The sequence below is a fragment of the Uloborus diversus genome, unplaced genomic scaffold, assembly GCF_026930045.1.
Source record: "Uloborus diversus isolate 005 unplaced genomic scaffold, Udiv.v.3.1 scaffold_17, whole genome shotgun sequence".
Classification (NCBI taxonomy): domain Eukaryota; kingdom Metazoa; phylum Arthropoda; class Arachnida; order Araneae; family Uloboridae; genus Uloborus; species Uloborus diversus.
In genome coordinates this window covers 2213050-2238433 of record NW_026558318.1, presented here as the reverse complement: position 1 = coordinate 2238433, position 25384 = coordinate 2213050, and positions in this window count along the sequence as shown.

Sequence of the window (25384 nt, the reverse complement as noted above, 5' to 3'; positions counted from 1 at the left end):
TTCTGTTTCAAAACTTTTGTAATAAGGTTTCAAAAACGAACTATTATCAAAAAGGATCCCACTTACCCCAACCAACCCTATTTAAAATAGCTTAATCGAATATCGAAGCATCTATTATTCTGTAGCAAGTTACCGCCCTAAAGCCAGGGCTAAGGCAGAAATACTTAAAATACACCGCCAGCTCAGTTATTCCATCCGAGGACTGCAGTTTCGTGCTTTTTAGCACTCATCAGCCCGGAATAGGAATCACAAGAGCTGGCGGCGAAAAATCTCTTAAGGGAGCCAAGAGAGCCAAACAAACTGGTAGCTAATGCAGAATTAGCAAACCAGATGAGCGACCACAGCAATGGTGCGGTTCAACTCAAAGATTGATGGCAAAGCCAAGGTATTTTGTAGTAAGTTACAGTCCTCGGATGGAATAACCGAGCTGGCGGTGTATTTTAAGTATTTCTGCCTTAGCCCTGGCTTTAGGGCTGTAACATACTACAACATACCTTAGCTTTGCCATCAATCTTTGAGTTGAACCGCACCATTGCTGCGGTCGCTCATCTGGTTTGCTAATTCTGCATTAGTTACCAGTTTGTTTGGCTCTCTTGGCTCCCTTAAGAGATTTTTCGCCTCCAGCTCTTGTGATTCCTATTCCGGGCTGATAAGTGCTAAAAAGCACGAAACTGCAGTCCTCGCATGAAATAACTGAGCTGGCGGTGTATTTTAAGTGCATCTATTATTCGTAGGAGTTTCAAAACATAAGTCCTGGCAAGCAATTTGTTTTGTCATGGTTGAAAAGGAAAACTGTCCTATACATGTTCGTGCACAAATTAGGATTTTTTTTTAAGGATAAAATGGACCTTTTCAAGGACTAGTTTATTCTAAAGGGACTATGCGAACGAGTGGACTTCTTTACAATAACGAAATAACATGTGCCGTTTCGGTTCCAGTTCAAATATAAATTTCAGCATTAGACAAAACCTTTGGGTCTTTTAACCATAAAATAAAAGCAAGCAGTAAGAATCAGATGGACTACCACTGACACAAGAAAAGCGAAATATTAAAAAAAAAATAATAATAGCTCAAGACCAAGGTAGTACAGTCAGTCATTTAAAAAAGTTGAACCTTCGTTCTAAATTTTAGATGTGATGGCCCTATAAGGTAACATATGAGATAATATTTCTCTCAAATGCTTTATATATTTCTTCGTTCTTCAAGGATTTCAAGCATTTGATAAAAAAAATATTTCAAGCTTATTTAAAAGCGTAGGAACCATGCTATAAATACGCTTTGTGTTTGAAATAGCACTGTTGGCATCATCAAAACACCGTATAGTAAGTTGTCCTACTTTCTCTTATTGGTGAGCAGCCTCATATTTATAGGACAACTTTACTTTACAACCAACTTCTTTCTAGATTTCCCCGACTCCTGTCAAAAATAGATTCGGCGAAATCAGTTTTCAGCAGTTTATGTTTTAAGGAAACATTTCAATATTATTTCTGAAATTCAGATGTAAAAGCAAATTTCTTACGGCCTATTTATAGATATTGATAAAGTCTTACCAATACTTACAACTGCCTAAATACCACACCAATAATTAATACAACGAATGCTAATGAGTTTTGCAGTACATTGAAAATAAGTAAGAAGGTTAAATTATACATTTTAGACGAAACATTTTAGTTAGTATAGCAGGGATTCCAACATATTTTTAGTTTCCCCCTAGTAAAAAGGAGGACCTCAATTCTAGACCAAACGAGCTGATGTGTGCATCACATGACTTCATTTTACTCCAATTTAATGTCATTTTCTCATTATTGGCAGTTTTAATGGGATTCAATAGTTTACTCTCGAAATATCACCAACAGTGGCCAAATTAAAACCAGATTTAAAAAAAAAGCCAAATTTATCGCCAAGTTGGCGACAAAACTTGGCGACCAAAAGACTGGCGATATATCGCCAAGTGTCCGCCAAATTATAACACCACTTGAGTTTACATCGAAATTAACAATGATTTCCCCCCAGAAAGGGGCAAAAGACCCCTTTGGAGCATCCGAATGCAACCAAAAGGGAAGGTGCACAACTAGACCCCACTAGGAGTCCACGTACCAAATGTAAACTTTCTAGGACATACCGTTTTTGAGTTATGCGAGATACATACACACATACGCACATACATACGTACATAAGGACGTCACGAGAAAATTCGTTGTAATTAACTCGGGGATCGTCAAAATGGATATTTCGGGTGTCTGTACGTTCCTAGGCATATACCCACGTGTGGTCGAGTCGAAAAAAAACTCAACATTCATTCGGGGGTGAGCAAAATAGAAATGAAGGCCGATTTTTGAGAGAAATTTTTTTCGCGAATACAATACTTCCTTTTTTGTAAAAGGAAGTAAAAAGGACCTTAGGTTTGAAATGTGTTGATCAGTTAGCAATAATCAGGAATCAGTCAATATTTACCGATTCACTTTTTACCTGGAACAAAAAATTGTGCTAAATCAATTTATTACACCTAGCCAAAAGTTTCGTGCTCTAGCTCCCTTTTCATTTAAAATTTGCAAATTATCGTGGTAGGGATGTCGGCACCATGTTTTATTTTTTTTAATGTAAAAACAAGACATTATATTAAAAGAGTTAGTATCAATAAGGATTGATTGTAGAGAAAAGTAACGTAAAATTTGTTTTAAAATCAACTGAGTCATGAAAGAGCAACATCGAAGTCAACAGCATTTAACTACCCACAGAGATAGACATTTAAGATTCTCCACGTGAAACAAAAGGCCCTATAAATGTTATTAGTATTGTTTTCGAAAGCATTTGTCAAGTCGACTCCAGCTTTGTGAGCGCAAGGAGCTGATGACATAACTATGAAATGCGAATTTTTCGGAATCCAGATTCGAGAAATAACACCTCATCCTTTTGCGCAAGAGACGCTTTGTGTGATGACAGAATTTTCATTACTAACAGAGTCGTAAAATTCAGCTTCCGTAAAGGAATCTGAAGTGGAAATGCACATTCTGTTTTGTTTGGCTTTATTCACGCTGAAATGCAGAAAATGCTCGCCAAAGAATGGTGCACGTGCTTTCTTTATTTCTTTGCGAAGAGCTGGAGAAGTAGTAAGTTACCTCAGCGCAGATTTCTTGGCAGGGGAAAAGAACTTCAGTTCTATTTTTAACGATCTGATGCATCACATGACTTCCTTTCACTTCAATTTAATGTCATTTTCCTATTATTGGCAATTTTAATGTGATTCAATTGTTTACTCTCTAAATATCACCAACAGTAGCCAAATTAAAACCAAATTTAAAAAAAAAAAATAAAAAAATTGCCAAATTTGTCACAAACATACAATTGGCGACAAAACTTGGCAACCAAAAGACTGGAAATATATCGCCAATCGTCCGACAAACTATAACAGCACATGAGTTTACATCGAAATTAACAATGATTTCCCCCAAAAAAGTGGCAAAAGACCCCCTTAGGAACATCTAAATGCAACGAAAAGAGAAGGCGCACAACCAGGCCCCACTAGGAGTCTACGTACCAAATTTCAACTTTCTAGAACATACCGTTTTTGAGTTATGCGAGATACATACGCACCAGTGGCGGATCCAGCCGATTGTTTTGGGAGGGGCGACCCGAAATTTTTGAACAAATTCCAAACTCCCAGAAATTTTATGAAAACGAAGTTTTAAAAACTCAATTTTCGGGGTATCGAGACATTAGGTGAGGGGGTTTATTTAGGAATCTCCCTCGAAAATGTTTCAAAATTTTAATTTCCGAGCAATTTTTGAAGATTAGGAAACTAAAAACGCATTTTGTCTCTTTTTGATGATGTACGGAAAAAGGCCAGGTTTCGAGCGCTCTCCCCAAAATACTTTTTAAAATAAAGCTTAGAAACCAAAATATTCTATCATTATACATTGAGAAGTTAGAAGAGGAATGGTGCTCTTTTAGCTGTGCAGCCTAAAAATGCACCTTTAGGTAATGTTTGCTTACATTAAAGGGAAGTGTGAAGGTGCTTAGTCCTTCTTTCCTGCAAAAAATTTGGCCTTTAAGGCTCTAAAAATTCGATTTTTAACTATATTTATACATATTTTAGAAAGGGATGGAAGATTCATAGCATCTCCAAAAACCTCCTTTTAAAGCTATCATCACGATATAAACTAGGGAGGGAGGGGGTCCTTCTAAAATCGTTTGTAATTGAAGTTCCAAAAAATTTCATTTAAGTTGCTTTTAATCAAGTTAAGTGATAAGGGCTGGATTAGCTATTTTCCGTTGACATTTTTTCCAAATAAAAGACTTAAAATGCAATTTTTGCTACATATCAAGGCATTTGTGAAACGGCATGGGAAAAGGAGGTTCTCCCCCTAGTTTCGAAATTAAAGCCATAAAAACGAAAATTTAGGCTCTCTTTGGTCTTGTGAACAATAGGTATACTTTGAGAACAGTAGCATTTAGAGATCGTCCAAGTGTCAGTAGTTGGAATCAAGCAAAAGATGGAGAAAAATTTTGGAAATAAAAGTTTTGTTTCGAGGATAGGGATATAATTTATCTCCCAATTAAGGCCTATACTTCTTTTTCAGTAAAACACATGCGTTAAATTTTGTTATCTTCTCATAATATTTTTCTCTTTTTTTTCTTAATAAAGTTCCTACAATCACAAGGCTTTGGGAGGGGCCATGGCCCCCCTCTAGATCCGCCCCTGCCTACGCACATACATGCGTACATACAGACGTCACGAGAAAACTCGTTGTAATTAACTCGGCGGTAGTCAAAATGGATATTTCGGGTGTCTGTACGTTCCTAGGCATATATCCACGTGTGGTCGAGTCGAAAATAAAACTCAACATTCATTCGGGGCTGAGCAAAATGGAAATGAAGGCCGATTTTTGAGTGAAATTTTTTTCGCGAATACAATACTTCCTTTTTTGTAAAAGGAAGTAAAAGAATGACTTGAGAAAACCGTGGTTTTCAGTCGTGGGCATGTAAATCTGCAGGAATGAGTTTTTAAGAGATGTGAAAAAACGTGTTTTGCACTCCATCTAAACAATAGGTTTCAATTTCGTGGTTTATTTTGAACTTATCTTTACTAATAATAAAGCTGAAAGTCTCTCTGTCTGGATATCTCTCTGTCCGGATCTCTCTCTCTCTGGATCTCTCTCTGTCTGACAGTATCTCTGTGACGCGCATAGTGCCTAGACCATTCATCCCATTTTCATGAAATTTGCACAGAATTCGCTTGTAGCATGGGGGTGTGCTCCTCGAAGCGATTTTTCGAAAATTCGATTTTGTTCTTTTTCTATTTCAATTTTAAGAACATTTTCCCCAGCAAAATTATATCATAAGATAGATGAATAAATTACGAAGTTATCATAACGTGAAACCGTAACATGGGCAAGCCAATTGGCGAGAAATTCATCATACATTGTTTGTAGATATGCAGGCAAACCAAAAAACCTTTTAATTTTCTACTACGGGCAAAGCCGTGCGGGTAACACTAGTGTACAATAAACTGCAATAGATGAGAAAAATGAAGCGTTAGATGCTTTCGAATTTAAATAATAGAAGAATTTAGTGCTCCGAAAATTTACTGATTGGCATGAAAACATTAGGGATAAATAGCATAGATGAACATTTTTACTTCCTTTTACAAAAAAAAGGAAGTATTGTATTCGCGAAAAAAATTTCACTGAAAAATCGGCCTTAATTTCCATTTTTCTCACCCCCGAATGATTGTTGAGTTTTTTTTTTTCAACCCGACCACACGTGGATATATGCCTAGGAACCTACAGACACCCGAAGTATCCATTTTGACGATCCCCGAGTTAATGACAACGCGTTTTCTCGCGACGTCTGTATGTACGTATGTATGTGCGTATGTGTTTATGTATGTCGCATAACTCAAGAACGGTATGTCCTAGAAAGTTGAAATTTGGTACGTAGAATCCTAGTGGGGTGTAGTTGTGCACCTTGGTTGCATTCAGATGCTCCTAAGGGGGTCTTTTACATCTTTTTGGGGGGAAATCATTGTTAATTTCGATGTAAACTCAAGTGGTGTTATAATTTGGCGGACACTTGGCGATATATCGCCAGTCTTTTGGATGCCAAGTTTTGCCGTCAACTTGGCGACCAATTTGGCGATTTTTTTTAAATAATTTTTTTTTCCTTTTTCTTTATATCTGGTTTCAATTTGGTCACTGTTGGTGATATTTAGAGAGTAAACTATTGAATCTCATTAAAACTGCCAATAATGAGAAAATGACATTAAATTGGAGTAAAAGGAAGTCATGTGATGCACACATCAGCTCGTTTTTTTCTCTCGTCCAAGTTTCGAGTGACTTTCTTTACGTATCAATGAAGAAATAATTGAGTAAAACAGGTTCACAGTTAAACGAAATTTCGGTTTCAAATGATCAAAGTTCTACTGCGCATATTTTGTAACGGTCATCTTATTCCCAGAAAGTAATTATCTCTTTGAAGGTTCCTTTCTTTGTGGAGAGCCGATTCAGTTTCCATGGCAGTATCGTTTGGAAGGAAGAAACGATACCAACACATACACACACGCATACGTACAAACACCCACACATACACACACAAAAACATACACGCACACATACACACAACTACCCACACATTCTATTCGTGCTTGCACACAGACACAAACACACACGCCTACACACACACATACACATACCCCGCACCCTACGCACACAAACACTCATACACACAACTACCTACACACTCATACCAGCACACAGACACAAACACACATGCCTACACACACAAACACTCATACACACAACTACCTACACACTCATACCAGCACACAGACACAAACACACATGCCTACACACACATATCCCCTACACACAAACACACATACCCCCCCCCCGCACACACACACACATGCCTACACACATATCCCCTACACACAAACACACATATCCCCCCCACACACACACATTCGTGATTGTGAAAAACATAATTTGAATTCAAGATGTCAAAATTCAATTTTTTTTTTCTCTCGTCCAAGTTTCGAGTGACTTTCTTTACTTATCAATGAAGAAATAATTGAGTAAAACAGGTTCACAGTTAAACGAAATTTCGGTTTCAAATGATCGCGGTTTTACTGCGCATATTTTGTAACGGTCATCTTATTCCCAGCAAGTAATTATCTCTTCGAAGGTTCCTTTCTTTGTGAAGAGCCGATTCAGTTTCCATGGCAGTGTCGTTTGGAAGGAAGAAACGATACAAACACATACACACACGCATACATACAGACACCCACACATACACACACAAAAACATACACGCACATATGCACACAACTACCCACACATTCATGCCTGCACACAGACACAAACACATATGCCTACACACACATACACATACCCCCCAAACACAAACACACATGCCTACACACAACTACCCTCACACTTACGCCAGCACACAGACACAAACACACATGCCTACACACACATACACATAACCCCTACACACAAACACATACCCCCCCACACACACACATTCATACACACAACTACCCACACACTCATGAATGCACACAGACACAAACACATATGCCTACACACACATACACATCCCCCCCCACACACACACATTCATACACACAACTACCCACACACTTATGCCAGCACACAGACACAAACACACATGCCTACACACATACACATAACCCCTACACACAAACACACACCCCCCCACACACACACTTACACACAACTACCCACACATTCATGAATGCACACAGACACAAACACATATGCCTACACACACATACACATCCCCCCCACACACACACATTCATACACACAACTACCCACACACTTACGCCAGCACACAGACACAAACACACATGCCTACACACACATACACATAACCCCTACACACAAACACACATCCCCCCCCACACACAAACACTCACGCCTACATACACACACTCGTGATTGCGAAAAACATAATTTGAATTCAAGATGTCAAAATTCATTTTTTTTTTTTTTTTTTTTTTTTTTTTTCTCTCTTGTCGAAGTTTCAAGTAACTTTCTTTACTTATCAATGAAGAAATAATTGAGTAAAGCAGCTTCAGTTAGACGAAATTTCGGTTTCAAATGATCGCGGTTTTACTGCGCATATTTGTAACGGTCATCTTATTCCCAGCAAGTAATTATCTCTTTGAAGGTTCCTTTCTTTGTGAAGAGCCGATTCAGTTTCCATGGCAGTGTCGTTTGGAAGGAAGAAACTTCTCCGAATCCCGACCCGGAAATGACACGATCCTTTATCGATCCCAACCTGTTGCGTCGAGCTCTTCTACTACAACTTTCACTCCCTCGCCCCCTCCTCCCCGATTGCTTCAGTTGCAGAATTTACGTCAGTCTCACTCAATCAGAAAGCTCTTCATTCGTCATTATGTTTAGATCAACATTTTTAATTAGATACACGTTCCCACCCGGGGGGGGGGGTCATTATCCCCAAAGGGAATTTGAAAAATAGTACCTGGATTGCTAATCATTTTATTCGGTCACGAAACAAAATTATTAAAAATCATGTATATCAAATCTGCCTGATCGATAATCATTATTGATTGATGAATAAAGAGACACACTCGGAGCTCGATTTACGATAGGCACTGGTCGAAACTACACAAGTGGTTATGGCTGACGGGGGGGGGGGGGGCAATATAATAATATCTAAAATCTCATTGACTACTACTTGATTTTATAACAAATTGCCAAGAAATTGGTGTTTTCTTCATCTGACTGATAAATGAATAGTAAAATTATTATTCACTTTTGTAATTCAAAGAAAAAATGCAATAGCTCATTTACTACTTCCTTTTACAAAAAAGGAAGTATTGCCTTCGCGAAAAAATTTTCACTCAATAATCGACCGTAATTTCCATTTTACTCACCCCCGAATGAATATTGAGTTTTTTTTTTCGACTCGACCACACGTAGATAAATGCCTAAGAACGTATAGACACGCGAAATATCCATAATGATGATTCCCGAGTTAATTTCTCGTGACGTCCGTATGTACGTATGTATGTGTGTATGTATCTCGCATAACTCAAAAACGGTATGTCCTAGAAAGTTGAAATTTGGTACGTAAACTCCTAGTGCGGTCTAGTTGTGCACCTTCTCTTTTGGTTGCATTCGGATGTTCCTAAGGGGGTCTTTTGCCCCTTTTTGGGGGGAAATCGTTGTTAATTTCGATGTAAACTCAAGTGGTGTTATAATTTGGCGGACACTTGGCGATAGATCGAGTCTCTTGGTCGCCAAGTTTTGTCGCCAACTTGGCGACAAATTTGGCGACTTTTTTAAAAAAAAATTTTTAATCTAGTTTCAATTTGACCACTGTTGGTGATATTTAGAGAGTAAACTATTGAATCACATTAAAACTGCCAATAATGAGAAAATAACATTAAATTGGAGTAAAAGGAAGCCATGTGATGCACACATCAGCTCGTTTTTTTTTAAATACAGTAACAGTTCAATTAATTATGTAAGATACTCTAATGTTTTGTCGAGGAATGATTTAAAGCAATTTGAGGGGTGGTTACAAATGTATATTGGCGACAAATTTGGCGACTTTTTTTTAATTTGGTTTCAATTTGGCCACTGTTGATGATATTTAGAGAGTAAACTATTGAATCACATTAAAACTGCCAATAATGGGAAAATGACATTAAATTGGAGTAAAAGGAAGTCATGTGATGCACACATCAGCTCGTTTAATATTATAATTACATTTAAAGCATTAATAATGCATGGATTGAGATGAATGAAAGTTCCTGGTGGGTCACTAGTTTCCGGGGAGTGGTGACCGATAGCGAGCAGAAGGCGGTGGCTCCCTATAATTCAGACAAAGTTAAGCAAGCAGCAGGTACGCAGATCCTAATCACAGCATTACGACGTTGCCAGGGTAGGTTTGCCCGAACCATTGCTAAAAATTAAAATCCTAATGCGCCATGAAAATACAACTGATATGAAAAATGAACACACTTAAACTAGGCTAACTGTATTGTTCACTAACTTCAAAATTTCATTTTTATTAATAAACTTGTTGCAAAAATTTGGTGATAACATTTTTATTCCTAATTGAATTCGAAATAGAATTTTACTTCCATAACTATAAATAATAATGTAAGAAATGAAAAACCTCATCAATAATGTAACGAGGTTTGTAAAATCTATATATATAAAAATGAATGTTTGTCTGTATGTCATCCATGAACTCAAAAACTACCCGGCAGATTTGGCTGAAACTTTCACCGTTTGCTATTTTTGGTACTGGGAATGTTTATAGACCAGTTGAAAAAAAATCCGATCGATCGTTCCTTTTTTATTCCAATTTAAGTCACAATCCATTGGAGAAATACGAATAAAATGATCGGCTGTAGAAATTAATTCGCGTGAAAGATCTCATTGATAAGAAGTTAGCTGTTGCCATTTTTCTTGAGTTTGAACAAATAAATTCTTTCTTTATTGTTTTATGGCTTTTCATGCAATTTGGATGGGGGATTTAAAACTTTTTCTATTTGATATTTTTAGCGATTGATTGATCTTGCAAACTGCGTGAGTACAAAATTTGAGTAGAGTCACGGCTTCACTGGATACCTGGACCGATTATTATGAAAATGGCTATATATATGTATTTTTCCACGGAGAAGGTGCATCATAGGCTCATTGAAGCCACTCGCCACCAGGTGGCACTGCAGAGTAGCAACTTGTGCCCCGTTCAACCGATTCTCATGAAAAATCAGTATAATGATGTATTTTTTTTGTTGGCGTAGCAACGCGCGTCGGGTACAGCTAGTATTGATATAAAATTCCACTTTAACAATAAGATCCCATGAAATGAGAAATGCTTCAAATCGGAGCAACGACGCAAACAATTTCGGTTATATCAAAAATTAGTGTACTCATAAAAACATGTGACTTCTTAGAGCCATCCCTCCTTTTACACAACATTTCAATTAAAATAAAATATTGTGTAAAGGGCAGGTTGGCATTTTGTCCACTTTTTCATAAAAAGTCCGAGGCGGCGGAAGAAATTGAACGAAAAGAAATTCCAGATTTTCCGAAACTTTTGATACATACAATTATTATGATGATGACAGAATTATCATATAATTTGATAACATTACTTATTAAAAGAAGAAATTATTTTAAATTAATCTTTTAGTAGAACCATAATAATCGCATTTTAATCAATCTAATAAATCTGCAAAAAAATATTATTTACACTTCCGTGCAGCAATTTTAGGCAATTTTTTAATTGTTAAATTAGTTAAATTTAATGAAATGAAATAGCCGTTGAACAAAATGCGAATTATTATACTACTACTTATTTAAAAGGGTTATTTTTTGTCACTGTAACAATATTTAAATATAAATACATCTAATAAAAACACTTTCCAGCTGCCACCTTAAATTTTTTTTTTTTTTTTGAAAAGCAAATTCAATCTAATTCATTTTGTAAAACAATAAACATTTGTATTGTTGCATCTAATGAACTCTTTAATTTTAAATACTTATAATTAACCAAATAAAGTATTCAATGTTTTAAAATTGTTTATATATATTTGTAAACACATATTATTATGCTACAAGAAGTTTTAGTTAATATTCAATTAAAAGAGAAATTCAATTAAAAGTAAATGAGCTTCCTTATTTAGAACCCTTTCAGACGTAGCGTCCGGTATACCGGACATGAACTTTAAACAGCTGCTTATCATTTATTAATTGAATAAATGACTCGATTTTTTTACTAGTTAATTCTTTGCAGTCTGCTTATTATTATCTGTGCAAGATTTTTTTCATTTTGGGATTGACAACATTAAGAAATAGGGGTTGGGAATATGGGACTGGCTCATTTTCCCAACCGGGGATTCTCGTCGCAAAAATGAGTACTTTTTTCTGATTTTGAAAAAATATATAATATATCCTGATTTTATAAAAAATATATAAAATATATAATATATTATATTTTTTTATAACTATAAAAAATAATATATAATATTTTTTATATAAATATTTATTATATATATAAAAAATATTATAATAAATATTTTAATAAAAATATATAATATATATAAATATATATTAATAAAAAAATATAGAATATTTTTTTATATAAATATATATAAAAAATATATAATATATATGTTTAAATATTTTTATATATTTTTAAAAAAATATATAAAAATATATAAACATATATTATATATATTTATTAATTATTTCAAAAGCTTACATTATGTTTTATTGTTGTTGAGAGAATATTTTACAAAGAAGTTTGCTTGATGTTTCATCGTTTTATTTTCTGAAATATGTATTTAAAGAACATATGTCCGGATTATTGGACGCGTCATAACTCTTTTAACTTTTCACCTATAAACTTAAAATTTGGTGTCTTAGATACTCTTTATCATAGTACACTGTCTATCAAATAAAAATATTTTTGCTTAAGTATTTCAAAATTCCGTCTGAAAGTGTTAAGGGGTCTAAGGTCTCTTAACCTTCAAAATTTTCAATTTTCTGGAAAAAATATATGTTATGCATAATTTAATTCTGAACAATTTGATACCTTATTTATTACCATACGCAAAAAACTTTTCAAGTTATCGTGAAAATGCGTAAACTTTCCCCATAGAGATTTATGTTAAGAGCAGCTGTTTAAGCCACTTTTTCTCGGGTTGCGTTTTCTCGGGTTTCTCATTTTGCGCGCATGATATCTCAAAAAATTTCTTATATTTCCGTAAAACTTTTTGTGCATGCTTTTCCGGTTTATTTTTATGATCTGAACCTAAATTTATTTGTTTTTTTTAAAATGATTTAAATCTTTTTTGAAATTTTATAAGTTAATGTCAAAATTTTCCAAAATTTTGGGGGGGGGAAATGCTTTTTTTTTTAATATTAACTTTTATTTTTAGTTAAAATTTAGATTCAGATCATAAAAATAAGCCAGACAAACACGCATGAAAAGGTTTACGGAAATACATAAGAAACTTTCGAAGATATCATGCGCGCAAAACGAGAAACCGGCACTTGAGAAAAAGAGGCTTAAACAATCGCTGTAAACATAAATCTCTATGGGGAAAGTTTACGCATTTTCACGATAACTTGAAAAGTTTTTTGCGTATGGTAATAAATAAGGTATCAAATTGTTCAGAATTAAATTATGCATAACATATATTTTTTCCAGAAAATTGAAAATTTTGAAGGTTAAGAGACCTTAGACCCCTAAGGCTTCAGGTTTAGAATGTTTAATACGTATCGTCTTGATTAATGGGGAATATGATTCAATAAAAACGGAGAACGTTAATGGGAGACATTTCTGCACAAACTTTGTTTTAAGCTTTTCGAATCCCAAGCTAATCTTGAAATCAGGAAAAGGTCAACAGGCACTTGGTACAGTTTACCAGAAGCAACTATTACTAGCAATGGGGTGAATAGTTTTAACAGGGCTACTGATCTGCATTAGAGGTCTATAAATGGACTAGGACCTGGGCGGTCATTCCAAGCTCGTCAGCTTGCGAGATCGAGATTCTCGCTCACGTGATCGGTTGTGACGTAGAAATGTCGCAAAGTACTATTCTAATCTACTCGAACCTAGCCGCAAGCTACTCCAGAACGAAACAACGACCTCTCTACACACCCCTCAACCCCAGATTCCTTAAGAGTTTCGTAGCAACCTTTAGTGAACATAATTGTAACCCTAAACTTCATTTTTAATGAGACAAACAGTCTAAAGTGGGAACAAAATCTACGAATGTCTCAAAAAAAATCGATATATAGAGATTTTTTCGATATATAGAAACAATTTTTCTATGTAATGAACACAGAAATTTGCTGGGATTTCGATGTATAGAAAATTTTGATATGTGGTAGTTCGCTATATAGAGGTTTGACTGTATTTCGCTCGCAATTTTAAATAATGAACTCATAGAATCTGGATCTTCCACCTCATTTACCTTTGATACTACTGAAACTCCTCATAGTTTCTTCGATCTGATTTTTTTACTTTACCTGAGTTTAGTTCATTAATCAAAAATAACACTTCAATACAAGTTTTAGAGCACGAAATATATTGTTCTCTTTCTATGATGTGATTTTCAAAAAGAATCTCCAATTTGAAACATGTCAGTTATGTTAACTATTTCATACACTGTTAAAAATTCAGGAAGATTTTCTGGTAATTGTTACTGTAAAATTGCATCGCCGACGCATCGCTGATTTTTACGGTAATTTATACCGGAGAAATAAGCGATCCCAGCGCCAATTGGTTGCTGCGACCTACCGAGGATACCGTAAAATTTTACAGTAACATTAGATTTTTACGGTAATAGTTACTGGCAACATGGATGCCAGTAACAATTACCGTAAATTTTCCGGAAAATTTTTAACAGTGTAGTTTTCTACGTGCAAGGGGGAAAAATCTTATTTTGTCTTGAGAAGAAGTAAAATAAAAAAAAATTTTAGCTGTGAAGAATGCGATTTGATTTTCGGATCATAGCGAAAGTATTCAAAAATAGACAGTTGAAAAGGAAAAAAAAAAGCGAATTTCTAACTAGAGGATGAACGTGGCATCCCGATAGACCCAGCTTCTATGACAAGATGAATTTATTGAAAATTCCGGATCGTGTTTTTAACCTCGAAGTTTGCCCAGGATCTAGAAGCTGTTTACACATAAATATACCATTAGGAAGTGCCGAGCATTTGCCGGTGACATACGCGCTGGAAAAAGGAATTCATTTTTATTCCTCGTCCCAGTGGAATAGTAAAAAGAACATTCCAAGTGTGACGGTGCTGGAATAATTATGCTAATACTGGCAGATTCGAGCATGGATAGGAACTTAATCAGATGCCTGATAAGGGGTTTTCGCAGAGGGCTTGGCTCCTTGGCTCTTTTCTCAGGACAATGCGAACACATCGAGTTAGAGCGGAAGAGGATACTTACACCAGCTGTGATTGTGAGTTCATCAAAAAATACCTGAAAGTTTCAAAGCGAGAACGGGGGGGGGGGGGGGGAATCTTTGGCCCCTATTACTAAAGTGCACTTATGCCATAGTATTAAATAGTTCTGAGTCAAAACATTGTGTGTACATTTGATTAAATTTTTAATGGATTACAAAGTTACGAGTTGGTGTTATACAAATTATCTTGACATTTGTCCATCTTAAGGGATAGGTGTTCATCTTAAGGCATTTGCAGGTATATTTGATGAGTATTATATAGTTTTCAAAAAATGTGGAGGTAGCGAGATAAAAGCATAACAAAAAAAAACATAATTCCGGTATTTTCGGACATAAAAATACCGGAAATACGTCCGAAAATACCGGAAATTCGGTAAAATACCGGAACACAATCACCCCTGGATATGTCTTATTACGAGGAATATTCACAGATGTCGTATCAGATTATTCCTCAGCTAAGGATACTCAAAGAAACTAGTCATCCTTAAATTTTATTATTCCATCGATACCTCTTGTAACTTTTTTAAATTGCAGTCATTTTATTTATGTTTCGACATAAAGCTAAGAGTGACAGGGTTCCAAACAGGTCCCCTTTTTACCCGACTGCGCGTGCGCGACGCAAAGGAGGGTAATGTGTTTATCAGTCTATGTATGTATCCGTTTCTATGTGGCGTTCTAGGGGCTAAACGCCTTGGTCAAATTTGGTAATTATCACGTCAATCGATTTGTCTTAACCTTGGGAGTGTCACTAAACACATGACAGTAATCAAAATTCACCACATCAACAACCAGTTGACAAAATTTCCTCGAGTTAGAGCGGAAGAGGATACTTACACCAAGGGTGATTGTGAGTTCATCAAAAAATACCTGAAAGTTTCAAAGCGAGAATGGGGGCGGGGGGGTGTAATCTTTGGCCCGTATTACCTAAGTGCACCTTTGCCATAGTATTAAATAGTTCTGAGTCAAAATATTGTGTGTACATTTGATTAAATTTTTAATGGGTTACAAAGTTACTTTTGAGCTGGTGTTACACAAATTATCTTGAAATTTGTCCATCTTAAGGGATAGGTGTCCATCTTAAGGCTCTTGCAGGTATATTTGATGAGTATTATGTAATTTTAAAAAATTGCGGAGGTAGGGAGATAAAAGCATAACAAAAAAAAAACATAATTCCGGTATTTTCGGACATAAAAATACCGAAAATACGTCCAAAAGTACCGGAAATTCGGTAAAATACCGGAACACAATCACCCCTGTTACACGAATTATGGATGTAGGGTCAGTTTGGGGACATGGGGTACATTTAAACAAGCTCTACTATAGCTTGACCACGAAAAGAAGGCGGATGACCTCGAAGCAAAACCATCATTTGTATCATTTGTAATAGGTTGTTTGTTATTATTTTGGAATAGATAGGATTAGTGAGACCATGTCTCTTACTATTCGGTGCTTTCCGGCAGATTCTACCTATAACAAATGATACAAATGATGTTTCGCTTCAAGGTCATCCGCCTTCTTTTAGTGGTCAAGCTTTATCACTCCGGTGATTTTCAAACCGTACTGTTGATGAATGAAGATTCGACCATAAAGGAGATATTCCGGGAGTTCCGCGTTTGTTTGAAGTTTAGTGGTGTCTTCTCTAGCAGGGTGCAAATGCGAAGTAATTTTTGCCATTTGGAAGGTTATTAAATACATTTAGTTGTCAATTTCATTATCTCAGGTATTTTTGGAGTGCTTTTTTTTTACTTCCTTTTACAAAAAAGGAAGTATTGTATTCGCGAAAAAATTTTCACTCAAAAATCGGCCTTCATTTCCATTTAGCTCACCCCCGAATGAATGTTGAGTTTATTTTTCAACCCGACCACACGTGGATAGATGCCTAGGAACCTAAAGACACCCGAAATATCCATTTTGACGACCCCCGAGTTAATTACAACGAGTTTTCTCGTGACGTCTGTATGTACGTTTGTATGTGCGTATGTGTGTATGTGTGTATGTATCTCGCATAACTCAAAAACGGTATGTCCTAGAAAGTTGAAATTTGGTACGTAGACTCCTAGAAGGACCTAGTTGTGCACCTTCCCTTTTGGTGTCATTCGAATGTTTCTAAGGGGGTCTTTTGCCCCTTTTTTGGGGGGGAAATCATTGTTAATTTCGATTTAAACTCATGTGGTGTTATAATTTGGCGGACACTTGGCGATGTATCGCCAGTCTTTTGATTTCCACGTTTTGTCGCCAAATTGGTGACAAATTTGGCGATTTTTTTTTTTTTTTTTTTTTTTTTAAATCTGGTTTCACTTTGATCACTGTTGGTGATATTTAGAGAGTAAACTATTGACTCACATTAAAACTGCCAATAATGAGAAAATGACATTAAATTGGAGTAAAAGGAAGTCATGTGATGCACACATCAGCTCGTTGAAAATTAAGTTTGGCTGTAAATCCCACTTTTGTGTGTATTTTACATGAAAGTAGAGCATGATTTCTTAATTTTTCGTATGCTTTTCTTTTTCAAATGATTTCAGATTATATTTAGAGGATTCTGCGGGTCTCATGGGACCAATTGGCCGCAGATAAATTATTGGTCGTCAAGATTTTGTAAGGGGTCACAGTACCTTTCAAGCAATTTCTTTTAATTTATATGAATTTTCCATTTCTTTGAAACCATAACATGCATACTTATTTCGTAATCAATCATTTATTTTCAAAATTTAAAAATATTGCCTACTTTTTTGAAAATTCAAAACATTGAGGAAAATTTCAACTTTTTAAAATCCCTAAGTTTTTTTTATTTTTGCACTCATTTAAAAAAACGTTTTTTGCAAAACGCTTACTAAAATCATCTCTAAAAAATCTGTGCATTCATTTGCTTATGAGTTCATTCGAAAATTTTCTGTGATTAATTATGTAAAAAAATCAAAGTTTTTTTTTTTTTAATTTGGTTTTTAAAGGTTTAACATGCTCTAATTATTTGAGTCATTTATAAAATGCTTATCCAATGCACAGTTTTTTCAAATATGTTATTCAAATTGCCAAAAGTATTATTTTAAAGCTGCATCTTTAATAGAAAAAAATCCTTAGGGATTCTAATGACATGAAAAACACAAAAAAAACCATCATCGAGGAAAAGCAGTTTAAAGTTTTTCTTTTGCATAAGAACACATAGGGGAGCATGGCCTAAAACCACTCATAACTTTTTAAATATTTGAACTAAAGCAATGAACATTTTCCCTGTGTTCAGAATAGTGTTTTCTTTTGAAATAAGCAATAGAAATTTTTTTGATCGCTTCATCATTTTTGAGGTACTCTAACCCCTTAAAGCCTTTAAACTACGTGATTATCCACCTACATCAATCATGTGAGGAAAGAAATCACTCTTTCCATTTACCCCCTAGTTTTTTTCTCAAAAGGAACAAGGATTTCATTCGCTAAGAAAAAAACTCATAAAGCCAGATTTTTCGTACCCAATTTTCACTCATAGTCTTGGTTGGAAAGCACCAAATTTCGTGCCTTAATTAATCCAAAGGAAAGGGAAGGATTTAAAGTTAAAACATTAAAATTATGTGTCCTTTTATTCCAACTGACCCCGCACTAAACTTCATTGAACGACTAACGAAGTTAATGAGTATAACAGAATCGTTATAGCACGAGTTGCAAAAGCATTTAAAGACACGTTTCGGAATGACACAATATTTCTTTCATCCCGGATGTAAGCAGTAGAGCAACCGCATTGTACCCGGGGGGGGGGGGGGAGGCTGTAACAATAATTATAGAAACATACTGGGATTTAGTAATATGGCTCGAAGCCAAAGGAACTGGGGGGGGAGGGGAGTGACTCAAAAAAATATCTTTGGCTAACTTCTCTCGTTGCACAAAAAGTGAGGAATTACACTTTTTTTATTCTAATATGTTTATAAAAAAAAAAAGAGTCACGTGACAAGGGAAGGGAGACAAAAATGCTGCAAAATAGTGAAATCATTTATATCATTCTCAACTATTTATATTTCAGTTCCACTATTTATATTACTGGAATTATCTGAAATAAATTTAAAAAAAAATTAATTTGAATTTTGACATCTTGAATTCAAATTATGTTTTTCGCAATCACGAGTGTGTGTACGTAGGCGTATGTGTTTGTGTGTGGGGGTATGTGTTTGCGTGCAGGGGTTATGTGTATGCGTGTGTAGGCATGTGTGTTTGTGTCTGTATGCTGGCATAAGTGTGTGGGTAGTTGTGTGTATGAATGTGTGTGTGGGGGGGCGGGGGTATGTGTATGTGTGTAGGCATATGTGTTTGTGTCTGTGTGCAGGCATGAATGTGTGGGTAGTTGTGTGTATGTGTGTGTATGTTTTTTGTGTATGTATGTGTGGGTGTGTGTGTATGTGTTTGTGTAGGTGTATGTGTATAGGTGTATGTGTGTAGGTGTATGCGTGTGTGTGTAGGTGTATGCGTGTGTGTGTAGTTGTGTTAGTATGCGCGTGTGTGTGTAGGTGTATGCGTGGTGTGTGTAGTTGTGTTAGTATGCGCGTGTGTGTAGGACATGGATGCAACCTGGAGACGGCTTTCGCTAGAGGAGCAGCATCGTGAGGAGCCCGTCGACGGTGATGCTGCGGAGGGTGGCGGTGGGAAAAATCAAAAGACGCCACAAACAGTCAAATGAGAACAATAAGCAATCGTGATTGCTCAAAAAAAAAGTAATGCAAATAAAGATATCCCCTTATTAGTACCCGAACTCGGTCAACTTCACCTAATTCCAACTTTTACTATTATTTTCCCCTTCTTGCTTTGGGGGTGTGATACGATACTTGATTCATGCGTCCTAAAAATATCAATCCTTTAGTATTATGTCATTAAAGGTCATCGATATCCCTCCCTGCAAATAAAACTTTACATTGTTTGATAAGCACAAACGCAATGAACGAAAACAAAACTTTTCGTTCGGAGTACCCGTCAAAGTGTTCCATGCCTTTTCATTAGCTTCCCTTTATTTTCTTAAACGAACAACAGCTTAATGAGCTACGTAGCTTTCTAAAAACTATCTTTAAAAAAGATTTTACAAAACTGATAATTATGTCACTCCTGCACTTCCTCCGAGACCTTCCTTTTTGAACGTTCAAATTTTAGTTTTCGCTTTATTTTCTGAAGTTCTACGAGGAGATAAAGAAAATATTTATTTTAGAAGTAAAATTAGGATTTTTAATAAATGCTTCACGCGTAATTATTGTGTGTGTAGATGACCGAAAAAAATCTTTTTTGTTCATTATATTCAAATATATTATACTTCTCTTTTACTTGTTTACTTTTGCTCTTTTTTTATTTTGGAGTTTCACCTACGTAAACATGCTCTGAAGTTAATAAATGCACAATCATTGATATTTTCAATACATAAATATAAATGATTGTATAGAAATATAATAGAAATAATGATATAATAGAAATATAAATGATTCGATGAATAAATATTCATCACTTAAATTTCTACATGTAATCATTTACTTATTTAATTATTCATTCACAATTTTAGCACTCTGAAAAATACTTCATCACAATTGTTTGCTTTTTTTTACCTTTCTAAACAAAGAAAATTTCTCCTTTTTTCTTTCTTTTTTTTCTTTTTTTTTGAAAGTACAAATTGACTGCAAAAAATAATAGTTAATGCTACAACGCATGTTTTATTATTATATTTATATATATATTATGCACTAGTGGTATCCGCACGGCTTTGCCCGTAATAGAAAAATTAAAAGGTATTTTGGTTCGCCTGTATATTTACAAATAATGATGGTGAATTTTCTCGCCGATTGGCTTGTACCCATGTTACGGTTCCACGTTATGATCATTTCGTATCTCGCCAATTGGCTTGTGACCATGTTACGGTTCCACGTTATGATAATTTCGTAATTTACTCGTCCATCTTATGATATTTTTGTCCTTAAAATTGGAATAGAAAAAGAACAAAATCGAATTTTCAAAAAATCGCTTCGAGGTGCACACCCCCCATGCTACAAACTAACTTTGTGCCAAATTTCATGAAAATCGGCCGAACGGTCAAGTTGCTATGCGCGTCACAGAGATCCAAACACCCATACAGAGAGACTTTCAGGTTTGTTAATTAAAGAGAAAAGAAGAAAGATAAAGAAGTAAAGAAAAGAGAGATAAAGAAAGATAATTTCAGAACAAATTCTTTCCCATTTTATTAAATTTCTGGGAAAAAGGGGCTTAAAATTAGAATAGAAAAAAAAATCGAATTTTTGAAAAATCGCTTCGAGGTGCACACCCCTATGCTACAAACTAACTTTGTGCCAAATTTCATGAAAATCGGCCAAACGGTCTAGGCGCTGTGCGCGTCGCAGACATCCTACAGACATCCTCCGGACAGAGGGACTTTCAGCTTTATTATTAGTAAAGATTGTCATTTCTTTATGTAATATATTTTTCAAGACAAATTTTCAATTTGTTAATTTTGAAAAAGGTAAGTAATCATAACGCTTTTCGATGAAATGACACAAGTGAGGTTGAAACATAATCCCTTTACCCTCAACATCTCTTTGTTCTGAAGGAATGAAGCAAGTTCGACAATACGGAGCGCATATGAAAAAGATTCGGAGAAAAATGTTGACAATGTAAAAGCGATTTCCGACGATCCCCCCCCCCCCCCCCCCCAACCTCAAGAAAAGCAAAAAGAAAAATAAGGAGAAAGTGTTTACGACTCGGTGAAAAGTAGCAAATAAAAGGTCCATTTTTCCTTCAAACTTCCGCTCTCCATATCGGAAGTCCATAAAGACGTTGACGGGAATTGCTTGTATACTGAAGATGGAAAATATGAACATTCATTTCGAAATAAATAGCCAGAGAACGGAATGCAATAGGTAATCTAATACGAATAAGTGACTATTATTAATTCAACCGCTTTCCCGTAATTCACTTCTTTTAAACTTGTGCTGTTTTTCGCTCATTTTTTGTGCTGTTTTTCTTTTAAAAGTAAGCAACTATTATGAGCGATCGTTTTATTTTTTTGCATAAGAGCAGTTCTATGAAAATGCAAACTTTTACGAAAGTAATTTTTTAGTGATATGATTTTATGAATTATTTCACTCATTCTACTTGATTCGGTACTTTATACGAGACAAAAGTAATCTATGTTTTCATTTAAAAACGGAATTATAGAAAATGAAAATTCTTGTCATTTCGTCACAACATTAAATTTTATTAGAACCTTATGCGTGAAAACGATTTAAATAGTTTCTTATTAACCGACTTCAAAAAGGAGGCGGTTATCAGTTCATACCGTATGTATGTTTTTTTTTTGTTTGTCCACTCACAGCGTCTCACCTAGTGAACCGATTTTGATGATTCTTTTTTTAATGGATAGGGGATGGCTCAACTTAGGTCCCATTACTTTGTTTGGCCATTATTTGTTCTTTAGAAAAATTATAGGTAAAAAACAGTACATTTTATGCGATTTCCCTATTAAATGATTAAACTGATATTGTATCGAAGTTCGCACATTGTCATCCGTGGATAACGGTGGCTCAGTGGTAGAGTTCTCGCCTCCCACACGAGCGACTCGGGTTCAAATCCCGACTAGGACAAAGTGAATTTTACTAAAATTTCGTGTCTACTGTTTCCCGTATTTTCTCGAATGTTCTATTAATTTCTGTATCTTTCCAAGTCTGGAAAGTTCGAGCACTTTCTCAAGTTGTATATAAGGAGATGTAACGTTCATTCGTGGTTCTGAATAAAGATCTCGAGTTGAGACTAACGAGCATTCGCTTCATTTGGCTTTCACATTGTCTTCGCTATCTTCATCTACGCGACAATATGAAACTCATTGTTATAAAAGTTTGGTGCCATATAACATTAATAGTAATTGTAATGATAATTTTGAATAAAGACTTTTCTAAAGGCAATACAGTGATATAGAGCCGAACTTCTTACTAGGTAACTTCTTACTTTTACGGAAATATCTACATTTCCACTAAAAAGAATGAAATAAAAAAATTTTGAAAAAAAAATAGAACCGACTTCAAAATTGGTCTAAAAAGTGAAAAATAATTTTATTCTTTAAACACCATCGATAATGCTTTTAAACATAATTTTTGAAGTTGGCGCAAAAACGATAGATAAAATCATTCACAGTCATAACTCAACTACAACTATAAATTTAACCAGGCCCAGTTTCTTCACTATCACATAAATTATGCATTGATGACAACATATTTGAATAACGATTAAAAATGTTTCGTTTGTAACTTTGGATGCTTTTCTGAAAAAAAATATGAACGAAGCATGGTACACTGGATTTTACTTTTTGTTTTTGCGCCAACTTCAAAAATTATGTTTAAAAGCATTATCGATGGTGTTTAAAGAATAAAATTATTTTTCACTTTTTAGACCAATTTTGAAGTCGGTTCTATTTTTTTTTTTTTTTTCAAAATTTTTTTTTGTTATTTCTGTATTTTAAGGGGTTACAGTACCTCAAAAATGACCAAACGATCAAAAAAAAATGTTATTGCTTATTTCGAAACTAAACACTATGCCAAACACAGGGGAAAAGTTTCATTGCTTTAGTTCAAATATTTAAAAGGTTATGAGTGGTTTTAGGTCATGCTCGCTATGTGTTCTTATGCAAAAGAAAAATTTTAAATTGATTTTTCTCGATGATGGTTTTTTTTTGTGTTTTCATGTCATTAGAATCCCTAAGGATTTTTTTTCTATTAAAGATGCAGCTTTAAAGTAATACTTTTTGCAATTGGGATAAGCATTTTATGAATTACTCAAATGTTTACAGCATGTTAAACCTTAAAAAACCAATTAAAAAAAAAACTTTGATTTTTTACATAATTAATCACAGAAAATTTGCTAATAAACTCATAAGCAAATGAATGCGCAGATTTTTAGAGATGATTATAGTGATCGTTTAGCAAAAAACTTTTTTTAAATGAGTACAAAAATAAAAAAACCTTAAAAATTTTTAAAAATTAAAATTTTCCCCAATTTTTTATGAATTTTTTTTAAAAAAAATAGGCAATATTTTTAAATTTTGAAAATAAATTATTGATTACGAAGTAAGTATGCATGGTATTGTTTCAAAGAAATATAAAATTTACTTAAATTTAAAAAAAAAATGCTTGAAAGGTACTGTGACCCCTTAAAGAAGAAAGAGCAAAATTTAAATTGTACGAAAATGCCAAAAAGTGCACAAAACATTACACCAACGTTACTAAAAAAAATGATGAAGAAAGATTCGGATAGCTCTGAAGATGATAAAAACTAATTATGTCTAGTTTGCTTCGGGCAATACAAAGTTTCTAAACCCGTAGAAGACTGGGTACAATGCATGACACTTAACCCCTTCAGTCGGAATTATGATATATTGGACCAAAAATGTTGATATTTGGTACACAGTGTACTATGGTAAAGGGTATCTTATAGACAGAATTTTGAGTTTGTAGGAGAAAAATTAAAAGAGTTATGGCACGTCCAATATTCCGGACTTATATTCTTGAAATCAATATTTCACGTACAAAAACGATACAATACCGAACAAACTTCATTATAAAATGTTCTACAAACAATTATAAAACACAATATAAGCGTTTGAAACGATTCATTAAAGATTATATATTTTTAAAAAAATCAGGAAAAAAACCTCGCTTTTCAGATGAAAATCCATGGTTGGAAAAATGAGCCACTCTCTATCTCTCAATCCTTATATGTCAGTGTTGTCAATCCCAAAACGAAAAATTATTTCACAGATCATAATAAGTAGAATGTAAAGAGTCAACTACAAAAAAATCCACTAATTAAATCAATTATTAAATGATTAGCAGCTGGTTAAAGTGTATGTCCGGTATACCGGACACCAGGTCTGAAGGGGTTAATAACTGGTTTCATGACAAATGTACCAAAGAAAAACTTTATTTTATTTGCATTAACTGCACATCGGAAATTGAAACAAGCGATGATAATGAGTGATTATAAAAATACGTAGTCCTGTAGTATATGGTCCTACACATTGCACTGAGTCAAAGATTAATATGGTCAAAAATTAATGTTGGTCTATTTTTTATCTTTCCTGATTAACAGTTTTTTAATGTGTCTCTAAAATAGGGTTCGAAGTGAAAAGAATTTAATAATTTTAATTTCGTTTAATTAATAACTTTCATTTCTTTTAAAGTGTTACTGAAAACATGAAGATTTTTTTTTTTTTTTTTTGAGCAATCACGATTGCTTATTGTTCTTACTTAAATGTTTTTGACGTTCCTTTGATTTTTCCCACCGTCGACCTCCGCACCATCACCGTCGACCGGCTCCTCACGATGCTGCTCCTACAGCGAAAGCCGTCTCCAGGTTGCATCCATGTCCTACGCTCACGCGCATACATAC